Below are 17,188 nucleotides of genomic sequence, written 5' to 3'. Positions count from 1 at the left end.
TTGTTTGTGTTTGAAGTAATGTGCTGCATTCAACCAGAATAAGACATAGAACGGGAAAAATGCATGATGGGCAATGACAGAAGGGTAAAAAATAGATAATTTGCACTTTTGTTAACAGGCTTTTGGTTCTATTTTTTTGAGAGATGTCAGTTCAACCCAGTATAAAGCATAACACACATCAACATCAACAGAGATTTTAATTCTCACTGGGGTCAACTGTACCAGAAATATGCGCAGTTTTGTACTATTATGAGATTTGAAATAAAAGTTTCTTCAAAGACAAGTTAGGTGTAAAGTAATACACTTAAAAACCCTGAAAACTTACATTAAATCTTAAGTATTTTTCTACAGCATGAAATACTTTTCACTGAAATAGCAGCAGCTTCAAAACAGTTTGGACATTATTCATCAAGAGTTTATACCCTGTTTTTCTGCTTCATCTAGACTGAATGAATCACTCAATCGAAAGTAAATTCAGCTGTAATAGATCATCATCCAGATTGTTATTAATCAAGTTAAATACAGAAGATTTTCTCATTCAAGCATCTCATACGGTGATGATTTGCTGATGGTCAGTCATATCAATCAGCAGAAAGAAGTTTGGTTAGTTTTCTTCCATCAGAAAACACAGTGAAATACTTTTTGAATATTCATTTTTATATCTGTGGAGAGCAGATTTTGGATTTTGGATTCATGATGTCCCCAGTAAAAAAAAGAAAAAAAATGTAAGGAAAGAGGTTAAAAGACAGAGCACTGTACGTCAGGAAAATCAGCAGAAGAAGACAGACAGGAAGTAAACACTAACGGGATCAGGAGTAGAAGACAGACAGGAAGTAAACCCCAACAGGAACATGGTAGGGGCTATGGCAGTGTAAAGACTGGTTCATGGAAAATGTACTTTATTTTCTTAGCGGATAAAACGATGACTTTAAGTAAATAAAATAATGTTTAATCAATATGTTGAGTCAAGTCGTCGGTTTATTTAGTATATTAAGCGGAATAATGTGCAACGAGGCGGTCATTAATAAAAGCACACAGGGTGACCATTGAGCATGTGATTTTGATCAAATTGAACATTATCCCTCACATATCCGATATTTGTGAGAGAAACTATGTGAGCGCATATGGGATAGACATTGATAAATAGATGTTCCATAATAATCTACGCTCTGGGACTGTGCTACTTGTTGAACAACTCTACATCGAAGTTGGGAGGGTTACAGTATTGATGAGCAACATGACACTTTACCTGCCCGCCTTTCCCCGTTACTTTAAAACCCACGCCAAGTTTTTATTTCCACGCTCGTCCTGATCATTAGAGAAACTTCATCAGGCCCAGCTTCATCAGACACTGGCAGATGACGGCGTCTAGGACAAAGCCGAGGCCAGAAGTTATAAATGAAGCCAGTCTGACTGACAATTTGGAGCGAAAAGTGCCACTTAATCAGGACACAGTGTTCCAGGCCAATCACATGTAAATGCAATACATTGAAGAGTCCGCAGCAACTACAAAAGACTAAAAAGTCTCCAAACCCCATTAAAAAGACATTAAGCGTCTAACAAAGATTCGGGCAAAGACAACTTCACAGGATAATTACCCTGTAATCATGTAATAAGAGAGACTCAGTGATGAGATCTCCTGACAGCTATCATCCACACAATGAAGAGCGAGGTACAAATGGATGGAGAGGCAGAGGAGGAAGAGGGTGGAGGGATAACAGGTTGGAAGGAATGGGAAAAGAGGAACAAATGAAAGGAACAAATGCAGGTAAAAGAGAGAGAAAGAGTGAATGGGAAACAGTGGAAGTGCAGAGATAAAGGGGTGAGGAAAAGGGGAGAGTCTAAAAAAGTTCCAAGTTGATGAAAGAAAACAGGCACAAAGCAGAAGACACGTTAAGTAGGCCACGGCCTGGCAGACAGAAAGAGAGAGAAGACAGTGAAAAGAGAGAAGAAATAGACAAATGAGAAGAGGAAGTAGACAAACGTAAAGAGGGAGGAGGAGAGAGGGCCAGACAAAAAGGAGACACAGAGAGGAAAGATGAAAAGAAAACAGACGACAGAATCAAGCGCAGATGAAGAGGAGAGGAGGAAGAAAGCATTTACATTTGATAGAACATCTTAAAGGACATATCACAAAAAGATAAAATTGGGTTCTGGTGCAGTTTATCAATGCAAAGTTGAAGCTTTGCCCGATCGTTTTCGGGGAGAAAAAACATTTTTTAGTGAAATAGAAAGCATTTCAACATTTAATTAGTATTGGGCAAGCTGTTATTTGTCCCCTGTGTCTCTTAATGTTGGAAATATTTCATGCTCTCACAGCCTCTATCAGCTTCTCACCGCCCGCACAGCACAAATATTTTATAGTTTCAGAGAAACGAGAGACCTATTTGAATTTTTGCATTGTGATATGAGGCAGAACTAACCCTATGTTATTATAAATCTTATGCATTTACATTGCTGTTTACTGCATTCTTCAAATAATGAGATTCCAGTAAGCATTTCAATAATTCCGCAGACAAGAGCTGGACATGATATATCGTTTAATTGATTGACAGAAAATAAAATTGGTGTCCTAGCCAATTTTAGCTATTAAGCCTTTTGACAACCAACTCAAATCAGAGTCTTCACACTTTTGGATTTGCAAAAAAGATGGAAAACGTTCCTAAACCGCATCTCAAAGGGACCCCAAGACACACGGAGTGTTAAACCCAAATATAAAGAGAGCACCAACACTGCCATCATTTTTCAAGCATTTCACTGCTCACACTCTCTCCGTCTCTCCAAAACTGGGGGGGGGGGGGGGGGGGGGGAGGGAGCACACATTCCATTACATTACATGTCATTTGTTAGATGCTTTTATCCAAAGCAACTTACATACATTCAGTACTGTGGGCAATCCCCACAGGAGCAATTTGGGGTGAAGTGTCTTGCCCAGGGACACACCGACATGCTGACTGCAGTGGGACTCAAACTTGCTATCCCCTGATTCGAAGTCCAGCACTCTATCCACTTAGCACACAACCTGAATAATCTCAAAATGATTTTACGGCCTGGATTAAAGTCCTGGATCGGGTCGTAACTTGGAAACAAGAAGACCTGTAGCACTCAGCATCGAGCATCTGACTCTGGCCAGAATGGAAAGTTGGCATCAAAGTTTGGCCACATTCTTAGGATTGTTAACTGTTTATTCTTCCCTATCTGAATGATACAACTTTTTTAACTCAAGAATATATTGTAATCAGGCAAAGCTGTGCATTTAAAGAGGACATAATATGATAATTTCAGGTTCATATTGGTGTGCCTCTACTGTGACATGTTTCCATGCTTTAATGTTCAAAAAAGTATTTGCGGAAGTAAACAAAGGAGTCCAATGGAAGCGTTTCAGACTGGGAGAGTGTGTGGGAGAGAAGCACAGGGATTTTAGCCTTTGCAGACCATTAACATGCACTAAAACCTATAGAACACACAACAGGGAAGGGGAAAGCCAAACAACCACAATAGGGGCCCTTCAAATCATACGTAGAGTCACTAGGCAAGGCAAGACAAGTTTATTTATATAGCACCTTTCAACCCAAGGCAATTCAAAGTACAATATGAACAACTATTATACTTTCAAATGACTGTGGTCATAGCTCAAAGGTGATATCTACATTGCTCCTGCAGATTTGTATTTACTAAAGCCAGTAATGTTGTTTTCTCTAGACCTCCAGAAAATGTATTGACTTTGCTACACTAAAAAGCAACTGTTTCAGGACCTGTTTGCTGATTTATGATCATGTCCATTCTGCGCCCACTCCAAGACATTCACTTCTCTGTGGTGGAATTGTATTTCATTCTTCCACAGTGGTGGAAATGATGGTTTCACACATCGTCTCTGGTGGTTATCCAGACTTCATAGAGCCACAGCTGAATACGCAACTCTTGTTTGAAGCTTTTGTTAAGTTGCAGAGGATAAAATCAACAGATTCTGAAAAAGTCAAGGGGGCATATTCAAGCTAAATAGATGTTAAGTTGCTCTTAACAGTCTCCATTGACTCCTATTTAGACAAAGTTAAATAGCTTGCAGCCTCAACCAATACCTAATAAATATTGCAATATCCATTCATATCTTCCACGTTTTCACATGTTTTATTGCTTATAAATACTTTTTCCAGAGATGCAGCTGCTGCCAGAGATGGCTTGGGAAAAGAGATATAAAACCAGAGGAAAAGGAGTGTAGGAGGAGGTAAAGAGCAGTATAGGAAGAGGTGGAGGGAGACGAGTGTGCAGGAGCCAAAGAAGAAAGTACTGCAGATCACCAGAAACAGGAGAGGCCAGGAGAGTAGGTGGAGAGACAGAAAGTAGACCAAAAGAGAGATATGGAAGTACACATCAAGGGTTAACCCTGTAACCCATATCAAAAATAACTGGCATTGAATATTAATAATATGCTGATGCTCAATCTCATCCTCTTCTTCAAAGTCACTGTCAGACTCAGAATTCTCAGAAATGTGATCCTCACATTCTGAAACCTCTTCCTCTTCCTCTACATCATCATCAAATGGTTCACTCTCTTCCAGAATCATTTGAAGGCCCTCTGAGCAGAGCATCTTTTGGCCATCTTGATCAGTTGTGATAAGGACCCAAACTGTAGAAGCTTTATTTATTGTGTCTTGCCCCAAATGTGCAGCTGGGATAGAATGTGAAAAAAATGAAGATTGGTTCCCGCAAAACATAATGCGGGAATGTGAGAGCAGACAGGTGTCCATGCTTTAGTTTATCAACAATGTAGCAACCTTGTGCGGGAATGGCAGGGGCAGAAACACAAAAGTCTCAGACACACACACACACACACACACACACACACACACACACACACACACACACACACACACACACACACACACACACACACACACACACACACACACACACACACACACACACACACACACACACACTAATATTTCTGACAAATATTGCGATTGCGATTCGAATACCATACAAGGGTTACATGTATATATATTTAACCTTGCTCACATATCTGTATATATGTACATTGACTAGATCACAGCTTAACTCATATTATTTTTGTGTTTTCTATTCATCTTGTTAATACATGTTTATTCGTATTTTGTATTCTTATTACCCCCGTATATATTCCCATGTGTACTATCAGTGATTCTTCCTTTTTCTGTTGCTGCTGCTATGACACCTGCATCTCCCCACTGAGATCAATAAAGGTTCATACTGTCTTATCTTATGAAACTAGAAATTGGTGTAAATGAACAGATAAGGTTTGCGGGGCTGGCTGAGAGGAGCTAAGGATAGAGAAAATAAGGGGGACGGAGCTTCATGCCGCTGCGGAGGAGCGCTGCCAGCTCCACAAAGAAAGGAAGAAAAGGGAAGAAAGGACCCGGCAGTGTCATGTTTTGCTGCATCACTGGATCGGCCCCCAGGACCCCGGTCCAACTTCTGGAGAGGGGAGTCATGTGCTGCTCGGCTGCGTCCCATTCGGTCGGGCTCAGCATTGTAATTACTTGTACAATATTGTGTAAAGGGGATTGTTCAGAGCACGATAGCACTTTTGTAATTATGTGGAAAACAATACAACTGCAGCCGGGACAACAGTGATTTGCAAGAAGTGCACATTTGGGAGTTTTTCTGAAGACAAACAAACATTAGTCCCTTTCTTCTTCTTCCATAATGTCCTGATTTTTCAAGGCCATCAGTAATTTTAGATAGACATTCAGGACTTTTTCCCCAAAGGATTCCCTTCCTGCTAAATTCTGCCCAAACCAAATTCAGATCAGGATGGGACACTCTAACTTCCTTCTGTAAGTGACACCAGAGTAACTGGAGTGGATGAGCCCGGGTGAGGCAGAGTTCACTGCAGGATTTACAGACACTGATGAGAGAAAACAGATCAGATTTTCTCCTCCATCAAGGTCAAAGCCAAGCATCAGTCTAACCACAAACTGTATCCATCTATCTCTCTGACTGCACTGGATCCAATCCAGTTTGCATGTCAAGGCGAACAAGGGCATAGCGGAGAGAAAAGGGTGTCAAGAATGCCATAAAACAACTCGGAGATGAAAGAAAGAAGGTAATGAGGAGATATCTTGGGAAATGAAATGACAAATTAGCGAGACAAAAGACAGATCGGAAGGCGCCAAGTGTGCTAATAGGAGGGGTTATAGACGTTTTACTGGAACAAGGGCAAACTGGAGGGAGGGCAGAAAAACATTTACAGAAACTAGAAACAAATTCCACCGCTGCTCGTCTTCAGTCACCAGGGATTCTGAATTAGGGTGAATCATAACTCATCCTGAAACCAAACGCTCAAAGATCTGATGCTCTAAATAACACTTCCAGAAATGTACCGATACAATACCAGTGGCCTTTTGAGCCCTGAAATGTAAAATCTGTAACACAAACTATATGTAAGGACTCAAAGAAATTGAACTTTAACTGATGTCATTCTAACACCGTGCTTTAGACTGGGTCACATTTTTTAATTATACCCTAAGTTTTATGAAATTGCATGTTCGATGCCTCAGTTGAATATTGGTGTTGTGTACAGATACAGAACAGACAGATCAGAGTAGAAAAAGGCCTCACTGAACATAATGACATGTTTTTAATCACTTCCATTTCTCCTCACAAACCAACCTGCTAACACTCTCCTTATTCTCTGTCAGTTCTTTTTTTAACTACAGCTGCTGAAACATGGTTTTCAATTCAATGTATCATCAGTTCTCTAAAGAGTCTTTTTAACCAAGCATGTAATCAAATCTATTTTCACCATTGAATGGTTAAAAACAACCAAAACAAAGGCCAGAAAATGTGTTCATCAATTGTTCAAACTCATTTGATTGCAACCTATTTAGCATAACACAACGTCCATCATCGGACTGTTGTACACTCGAGTAAAGTCATTATATTTTCCCGCACATAATCGGCTAATAATAATAATACAATGAATATAATAATACTAACGTTTACAGCACTGCAAATAACATGCATTACAGTGCTTTACATCAAACACATAAAACCCAACAGTACAATAATGTTTGAATAAGCAGGCAATCATAAGTAAAAAAGGGAAATTACCATAACATAATGAATGAGTACACTGATCTTTATTCTCAACGTCAAGATCAAAGCGCAGCACAGATCAGTGATTAATCTTTGCAAATAAAGATGAAATTAAAGGACAAATAATAATCAAGCCTTCTGATATAGATAGTTATTATAAAGTGATTTAATAGAAGATACTGATTTTTGCACATTCCTCTATTTTATCGTCCTTCTTATGAGAATCAGGTTCTTCTCAGTTTGGTGAAAAGTGGGCAGTTGAACAATTGTTTAGTAAGGCAGCTGTTCTATACAAAGTATCAAAAAGTGTCATCATAATTGGTGTTTAAGGAAAATTGTAGAACCCAAAGTAATATGTCTGAGATGCTTTGATTTGTCCATGTTCAAACAAATATTGGACTTCTGAATAAAAGTGACGGCTTTGGTTGTGAACACCTCCTGTTCCACAGTAAGAGCCTGCGACTGTCACAGTCTGCTCCATCATTCACCAGTAGTTTTCCCTTCACCTGTCTCACCTGTTAATCACACACGTTTTTGCTCACTCTCTTTCTCTACTGCACCCATTAGTCACACTGCCAGTATTTAAACCCTCAGACACACACCCGTTGCCAGATCGTACTTTGACTTCATGCTAGTCTTTCACGCTTTTGTTACCAGATTGCTTACCAGGTTCCGACCGTGCCTGTCCCTGACCTGCCTGCTCTGCCTGCTGTCTGACCCTGCCTGTACCTACGTTGCCTGCCTCACCTGCTCCCTGACCCTCTGCCCGGCCCTGACTCACCTTCTGCCTGCTGTCCTCTGGTTCGCTTGCCTGCACGTCATCCGGCTGTTACTGTTCTGCTTAGATATGTCCCGATCCGATCACGTGATCGGGGATCGGAGCCGATCACGTGATTTTCAAAAGATCGGAATCGGGAGAAAAAAATCGGGGATCGGGATTTTTTTTTTTTTTTTTTATAAAATATTTTTCTTATTTTATTTAATGTGACAAAACAAAAATGACCATGTTCACGTCTTAAAGTCATCCTGAGGCCTTAGTTTTGGTTTAAAATTACACAACATCATGTATGTGTTGCTTCTTTTGGGCTTGTTTTCATAGACCTGGTTGCTTATTTCTCTCAAATCTGGCAACAGAGTGGGCGCAGTGTCTAATAGTAGCAGTAAGCTAACAAGAGGCTACGTTCAGCTGGTGACTCGGGAGTCGGGACAGAGAAAATGTCAGGAGTTTGGAAGTATTATAAAATTGAAAGCGAAAGCAGTGTAACAGCCAGATGCAATGTTTGCAAGGCGGAGGTTCCGCGTGGTGGAAAGAACAGAGCTACGTTCAACACGACCAATCTAATACGCCACCTGAGAAACAAACACCAACAACAACACGACGAGTACACAGCGGCCACTCAGGTAACGGCACTGAAACAACCGACACTTTCAGAGACTTTTAAAAGGAAAGAGAAACTGCCCCAGAACAGTGAAAAGGCCAAAAAAATAACAGCCAAGACAGCTGAATTCATCGCGTTGGATGACCAGCCGTTATCTGTTACCTTTTTTTTCTCTTAATGCATTGCATGAAGATCGGATCGGGAAAAATCGGTATCGGCAGATTGTCAAAATCAAATGATCGGAATCGGATCGGGAGCAAAAAAAGGTGATCGGGACATCCCTAGTTCTGCTGATATCCCTCTGCTCTGGTAATACCAATAAAGTATATTACCAATACTCTTTGGTTTCTCGAGTGCTGCATTTGGGTCCTTTATCAGATTGTGACAGAACGATCTGGCCAGAACATGGACCCAGCGCACTCCTCTTCACCTAGAGACCGTTTCGAGAGAGTTGAGGACGCTCTCCAGAGGCAGGAAGCCTCGATAGTCTCCCTGGTTACCGAGGCTCATCATGCAAACTCTAAACATGACCAGACGCTAACCTACTTAGCTGCGCAGCTACAGCAGCAGCAGTAGTGGCTGCTCCAGTGCCTCTTCCCAGGCCACCGGCACCCGCTTCTGCATCCTCTCCGATCGGATTTACCCCAGAGCCTCGGGTGGGAACTCCGGAGGGCTGCAGCCCGTTTCTTACTAACTGTTCTATCCTGTTCGCGCTGCAGCCACACACTTTCGCTTCCGAGGCAGCTCGTGTGGCGTTCACGATCAATCATCTGACTGGGAAAGCCCGACTGTGGGGCACAGCTGAATGGGAGCAGCAGACACCCGCCTGCTCTTCTTTCCCTGTCTTTTCCACGGAGCTGCGCAAGGTGTTTGGACCCGTGTATGTGGGTCCAGACGCTGCAGGAGGACTACTGAGCCTGAGCCAGGGTAATGGATCTGTGGTGGATTATGCTATTGAGTTTCGCACCAGCAACTGGAATTCTGCAGCCCAGTGTGACGCCTATCTGCGTGGCTTGGCGGCTTACGTTAAAGACGAGCTGGTGTCTTTTGATCTGCCCAACTCACCGGATGGGCTGATTGAGCTGACTTCCCGCATGGACCGGCACATCCAGACACAGAGACGGGAGCAACGGTCGGAGGGAGTTCAACATGCCTGGGTGCCCCGACATCCGGGTTCGACTGGGACTCCTCGCCTCACTCCAGAGCCGCAACCAGGGGGTGACGAGCCCATGCAGGTGGGTCGCACCAGCCTCACCTTGGAGGAGCGTGAACATCGCAGACGAGGTAACCTATGTCTCTACTGCGGCCGGGCCGGCCATTTTGTTTCTCACTGCCCGGTAAAAGGCAAGGCTCAGCAGAAATGGGGAACATACTGGTGAGCCAAACCCCTGGATTTGTTCCCACTCAGAGACCGTTGAGCCACGCCCGGTTGCTATTACCGGATAGCTCTCAGGCCATTGCAGTCTTTATTGACTCTGGTTCGGACGCGAGTATTATGGACGAAGAGCTTATGCTGGAGTTGGGGATAGACCGGGTTCCCTTATCTCGCCCAGTTCCAGCCAGCACCTTAGATGGTCACCTGCTGGGGACAGTGACTCATCAGACTGTACCCATTCACATGCTCCTGTCCGGGAACCATCATGAAACATATTCACTAAGCTGAACTTGCGTAACGCGTACCACTTGGTACGTATTCGCGAGGGGGATGAGTGGAAGACCGCCTTCAACACCGCCTCGGGGCACTAGCACTAGAGTATCTGGTGATGCCTTTTGGACTTACCAACGCCCCTGCAGTATTCCAGGCGTTGGTAAATGACGTGCTCCGTGACATGTTGGACCGGTACGTATTTATTTACTTGGATGACATCCTGATCTTTTCCAAGACTTAGAAAGAACACGTGCACCACGTCCAGGCGGTTCTCCAGAGATTGCTGGTGAACTCGCTGTTTGTTAAGACTGTGTGAGTTTCACACCTCCTCTGTCTCTTTTCTGGGATACATCGTGGGACAGGGGAGCATTGAGATGGATCCCTCCAAGGTTGATGCAGTCACTTCCTGGCCGGTTCTAGACTCCCAGAAGCGGCTACAACAGTTCCTCGGATTCGCCAACTTCTACCGGAGGTTCATTCGTGGATACAGCACCTTGGCCTTTCCACTCACAGCCCTGACCTTCTCTAAGGTTATGTTCCAGTGGTCCTCCTCGGCTGAGGAGGCGTTCCAGAACCTTAAGGCCAGGTTCTGCCCCCATCCTCCGAGTACCCTATACTGAAAGACAATTTGTTGTGGAGGTGGATGCTTCTGATATGGGGGTGGGGGCCATCCTGTCTCAGCGAGCAACCAACAGCCAAAAACTCCATCCCTGTGCTTTCTTTTCGAGGCGTTTGACACCAGCGGAAAGAAACTATGATGTAGGAAACCGGGAGCTGCTAGCAGTGAAGTTGGCCCTGGAGGAGTGGCGTCACTGGATCAAGGGGACCAGTCAACCTTTCCTGGTGTGGACCGACCACAAGAATTTGGAATACATCCGGTCGGCCCGCAGACTGAATTCCCGACAGACTAGATGGGCCCTCTTTTTCACTCGGTTCAATTTCTCCCTCTCCTACCGCCCTGGTTCTCGGAACATTAAGGCTGACGCTCTGTCTCGTCAGTTGGGGAGGGAGGGAACATTCCCAGAGGCTCGGACACCATCCTTTCGACTCCTCAGTTCGTCGCCGCCCTCACCTGGGAAGTGGAGCTCCTGGGTCAGACCAGTCTGACCCAGGGCGGCCTTGACTCACCCTCTGCCTGCTGTCCTCTGGTTCGCTTGCCTGCACGTCATCCGGCTGTTACTGTTCTGCTGCTATCCCTCTGCTCTGGTAATACCAATAAAGTATATTACCAATACTCTTTGGTTTCTCGAGTGCTGCATTTGGGTCCTTCATCAGATTGTGACAGCGACTGCTTTCACATGAAAATACCTTTAAGCTATGATGTGTGAAAGACGTATGTGTCTGGAAGGCCATCATTTTGATAACCTTTTAACACTGAATTTTTTAATCTCTACTATAATTTCAAATGGATTCAGCAACAAAGCTGGTCTGATGCAAACTCTCTTCAAATAAGATTGAAGCGATGGACGACAGTCCTGCTACTGAGTCACATTAATCAATATAAGAGCATAGACCCAGCATGATGGGTTTGAAAGAGTTCATTTCAGAAAAGTTTTGTAAGCATAGATGTAGGATCTATACTTTGTGATCCAGAAATTAAATAAAACTAGAAAAATCTGACAAAAAACATCCAATTGTAAGTCTCTCAAAGTTTTCAAATTTGGCCCATTTGGCAGTAATGATCGTACATTGTACATTAGGTACATTTGTCGTATAAATACAATCATAATTGTACGTAGTCATTATTGATCTTACATCGTACAAAAAGCTTAAATATCGTACAACAATAACTCGTACATCTGGCATGATGGACCCTACATACTACTCTTACTGCATGTCTTCTGGGAAAAGTGACAGCACATTAGCATGTAATTAAACGACTAACAGTTAATAAATGTTGTTTGAAAAGCAAAAGCATCCCAGAGTCCCGTGACCCCCCTCAGTCATCATGCAGCAGGAACTGCCAGCTCCATGTGTGTGTACTCCAGTATAAGTGTGTGTGGGGAAGCTAAATGATTGATCAAAGGATGCCTTTGTGTGGGCACCTCGTGGTGCTAATGCATCATTAACACAGCTGGTAGTATGACCCAGCTTTCTCAGAGTGCCAGTCTGTTTCCAGCTGCTTTCTCTTCAGCTTATACAGATAAACATCTCACTGTGTTATATAAGAGTTCTGAGAACCATACAGTCAGGACGTCATGACTGGCTTCACCTCAGGAGACACGCTATTTTACCAGTAACTGCAGTCTGTAGGAATCACTGACATGGGACAGAAACCACAGACAGAAATAGTCAGTTTGAATAATCCTTTCCTTCTGAAAGACAATCTGTTCTAACAGGGCTCTACGTAGGTCTGGGTGATTACTGATACAATCTAAAGGCCCTGACACACCAGGCAGTCACCAGAGAACTCGCCGACACCCGACACCGACAGTTCCATCGACGAGTTCTCCTGTGTCTTGGCCGTGTGTCGCACTGGAAATCACCGCAAAGACTTCAGCCGAGCACGTACGAACTGCGCATGCGTGAGTGGCAATAACTCTCCTTACCAGCAGGCGGCGGTAGTGTGTATTCGTCATTCAAAATAGGCAACAACCGGAAGACAGAGAAGAAGAACAGACTGATATAAACAAACAAATAGCGTGTGCGTTCCATTTTCACTCTCGTCCATCGAAAACATGTTTTAGAATATAAAAATACATGAATGATGAAATGAGCACATAAAGTGCAGACATACTATAAAATCACAGTTAATAGACCTGCATCTGATGATCGCAGTGTTCTGGCGGGTGTGTAGTTTATTGAGTCAGCAATGTAATAATGGCCACTTCTTGCTAAATTTACGATGAGATGAAAAACCGGACTTGACCAAACAAATCACGGAGCTCTCAGCAGAGGACAGCCGGGGACGCTCCCGCCGATATCAGAGATGTCCCTGCTATGTGTGGGAGGTAAGAGAGGACATTTAAGGGCTATGTTTGATGTCACCTGCTGGGGTTTAGCTGCTGTCCTGTGCCTTCTTAAATCGTTTGTTTACGTCCCTCACTTCCGTTTCGCTTCTCATTTCCTAGCTGAACAGCTGATCAGAGTGGTTTCTTGGCCCGATAGCTTGTGTCCGACAAATGGCCGGGTGTCGACCGTGAAAGGCCAAATAAGGCGTGTCACGGCCAGGGTCAGGGATCTGCTGAGACAATCTGATGTTGAACAAAGCTGGCTTTTCATTGGCAGAGAACCTTGAGAGAGTTTGGGCCCTGGTGATTGGCTGCAGTGGAGAGCACTCTCAGCCTCTCGCAAAGCCGTGCATCGAGTTCAACAAACTCCAGTATCGCTCAGTCCCTCAAGGTCGAGCCTGCAGAGCTGAATATGATGACATAAATCTATCTATTCATCCCTACATCGCTTATCTCTCATCATCCAGACACAATCCATCCATCAGACGCTACATCACTGACTCTGCTACGTGTAGAGGGAGATGCTAAATACTCTGAGAAACAGGTCATGGATGGAAGGATGATTGAGATAACTTTTATTGAATAGTTATTGCTCAAACTTTGTGATTACAAGCTGTTTTCAATATCAAACTAATATTTTATAATCAAGCTGTAAGTAAGTGATAAGCAGAAAAAAAAATATTATTTTGATATAAAAATATATATATAATATATATATATAATTGGAATTATTTTGATTTATTAAAAAGTAATTTTTCCATAAAATATGTGGTTCTGTCTTCTCCCATGTGAAGATGTTCTCCTCTTTTATACTTTTATTTTTCTGTAAACTAAATATATTTACGTTTTGGAATGTTGGAGAAAAAATCCATTATCCGGAAATATTCATTTATATTGACATTCACAAAATAACTGTTGTTATCTAGTTTTTTAAATATGTTTTTCCATTTATCTCGTTTCTGCATGAAATGTACTTGTGCTGCGAGGTAAGTCAACAACACGCACTGGTTTTCATTTAGATTATTATGCATTAAAGTTGGGGTAGGTAAGTTTGAGAAACCGGCTCGAGATACACTTTTTGTTATATTCCATGGAATGCTCTTAACATCCCGATAGCAATGAATATCTTAAGTGCTTTGACAACAAATCCATAAAAAAATGTCATCTGTGGAAGCCGTAGTACTGTAAAAAGCACGACCAATCATTTTAGCCGGCCCGGCTAAAATAACTGGATGGCCTACCTGCCTGTCAGCCTTCCATCTGTGCACAAACTTATCTCGTGCCCTCATTGGTCATGTGCGCGTTCGTGTGTGTTGGAGGAGGGGCTCTGTAAGGAAGTGGCAGATTTTTTCCGGCTGTGTATTTTCAAATTCTAGCGATCTCGAGCCGGTTTCTCCAAGATTCCTACCCCACCTTTAATGAAGGACTGCAGACTTTTCAAATAACTTTGCAAAGCTCATTCCAAAGCTTATAAAATAATGTTGTTATATTTACTGAGGTGATTAACAGTATGTATATTAAGTATTTTTCGTGTCTCACAAAGTGGATCTTCACACTGAAGTAAGAAGAACCCAACAGCCAAAACTAAAATACTACACCAGAAACTTTGCAAAACTTAGTCGTGACCTCAAATAAAGTATACTTTTTTAATAGGGGTGTGAACAAAAATATGGGGTTTAGGAGGCTGTCAATGCAATTCTAACGTCTCGGGTTCGAGTCCAGTCTTCATTTCCTCTCACCTCTGAATGCTCCCCTGTCGAACCAAAGGCAATATGCCCTAACAGAAAACACTTAAAACTCATAACAACAAATGTCAGTAATTAAAGGGGCCCTTTAAGTTTTTGTGCATGTAAATGGTCTGCAAAGGCTAAAATCTCAAAATTCCCTTGAGAGGGAACCTGAAAATGAGCAGAATAGGGCTGCTTTAATTTCCTAGTGTTGATGTCTTGATTTTTCCCATTCTCAGTACGAAACAAAAGGCAACTATTTTACAAAACCAAACATTTGTCCAACTCCACAGTAACAAGACTAATTGTTTATGTCTGACATTACAAATGGGCTGCTGCTGGGAGATTATTATAAAGCGATAATGCCTGGAAGTCATTTTAATTTCATTTGAATGTTAGCTGTGTAATTCTGTTGACATTTAAGTAAATAAAAGTAGACAGTCTGGAGAAGGAAACTAAAGTCTGATATCTGACACTAAGTATGTGACACTGCATCGTATGAGTAGATACTGATAATAAAATAATAACACACTTCACACACACACTCTCCACAGGGGGGTCAGGAGCTAAGAGTAACGTCTAAAACGGAATTATGTTTTACACAGAATACACACTCCTGTATGATGAAGATACAGAGAAATATGCTGACTCACACACACAAAAACATCATTGTGTAGTACACAATCCCAATGACCTCCAGCTGTCATGACGGACAAATACAAGACACACACACACACACACACACACACACACACACACACACACACACACACACACACACACACACACACACACACACACACACACACACACACACACACACACACACACACACACACACACGGCAATGGTTTTGGAATGCAGCACACCAAATAACATTCTATCTATTCTCCGTGTGCAAACCCTGTGCACCCCGCGACCATGAAATATGAATGAAATGCAGTTAGCAGCTTCAAAAAACTTTATTAAGGACGAGGTCTCCTTCCAAACACCCCAAAAAACCCAACACACAACTCAGTGAACTCCTAGACAAGCAGATAAATAAATAACAGCGTCCTTGGACATGAGCGACCAATCACAAACATCTGTCAGAGCAACAGATGGAAAAATAATGAAAACATTTTTATTAAAAAATATATATATTATTATCATCATCGTCTGAAACATGTTGTATTACACAGTTTGTTCTGGTTTGTATTTTGTAATTAGTTTTTGTGTCGTTACGTGTTAATACCCTTTGCATTTGTGACACTGTATTTGTCCTGTAGTTGCTATATCACTTAATAAAAAATATTACAAAAATAACATTCAAACGAACAAATATTGACTTTGGGAATTAAAAACTTTTGTTCCGCCATTAGAGAAATATTAGTTCTCCGTCTCGTGACTTCGCCCTCCCCTGCCATCCTGCCATCCGAAAAATGTAATGGATTCAGTGACTCATTAAAAAGTGAAAGTGGGAGGGGAGGATGGGGGAGAAGGGGGGGGGGGGCAAAACATTTGGAAGAAGACAGAGAGAGACGGAGACAGCGCCGCTTCATTCTCTATGGCGTCACCATGGCAACAGGCGAGGTGCCCTTCTGCCGCCGCAGCGCCGAATATTAACCAGGCCTGTATGCTCAGGTGCTAATTAGGAGGGGGGGGGGGGGGGGGGGAGGTGAGGAGGGAGGTCAGGAGGGAAGGGAGTGAGAGAAAAGAGTGAGAGGAGAGGTCAGGAGGGGGGGAGAGAAAAAACACTACAAGAGGTGACAACTCAGAGGAGGAGGAAGAGGTGGAGAGGGGAGGTCAGGGTGGGGAGAGAGGGAAGGGAACAGGTGGTGAGTGCAGTGAGAGGAGGAGGAGGAGGAGGAGGAGGAGAGGGGAAGGCGTGGAGAGGAGAGGTCAGGAGGGAGTAGAGAGGAGAGGAAAGGAGGGGAGGGAAGGAAGGAGGAGACACGAGGGAGAAGCAGAAGGTGATGAGGAGGTGAGTCAGTGTGTAAGGAGAGAGGAAGATTAAAGGAAAACAGGAGATGTAAGAAGAGAGGAGTGGTGGAAGAAGAAGAGAGGCGAGGATTCAGGAGAGAAGGGAGGAAGGGAGGAAGGGAGGTGGTAAGTAATGGTGTAAGGAGAGAGGAAGCATAAGAAGGAGGAAAATAAAGATTTAAGCAGAAATGAGTGGTGGGAGAGCGAGAGGATTTAGGAGAGGAGGGAGGAAGGAAAAGAGGTTAGAGACAAGAGAGAAGAAAGGGGTGGAAGGAGAGGAGAAGGAGGAGAAAGGTGGCACTAGGGGAAGAGAAGAGGGTGAGGGGAGCATGGAGGAGAGGAGAGGGGAAGGAAGAGGAGGAGAATATAATATGAAGGAAAAGAAAGAGAAGAGAGGTGGAGAATTCAAGAGAAAGGCTAGAGAGGAGGAGAGATGAGGAAAAG

The 17,188-nt window shown here is 43.1% G+C and overlaps 1 protein-coding gene across 2 annotated transcripts in view; it reads right to left on the bottom strand.

The window, feature by feature from the left end:
- LOC117477987 (zinc fingers and homeoboxes protein 2-like) overlaps positions 1 to 17,188 on the bottom strand; it is a 176,416-nt gene that overhangs the window by 32,804 nt on the left and 126,424 nt on the right. The gene's annotated exons all lie outside the window — the stretch shown is intronic.

The sequence above is a fragment of the Trematomus bernacchii genome, unplaced genomic scaffold, assembly GCF_902827165.1.
Source record: "Trematomus bernacchii unplaced genomic scaffold, fTreBer1.1, whole genome shotgun sequence".
NCBI classification, from domain to species: Eukaryota; Metazoa; Chordata; class Actinopteri; order Perciformes; family Nototheniidae; genus Trematomus; species Trematomus bernacchii.
Note: the sequence above shows the minus strand (reverse complement) of the source record. Positions and strands in the feature narration are given on the sequence as shown.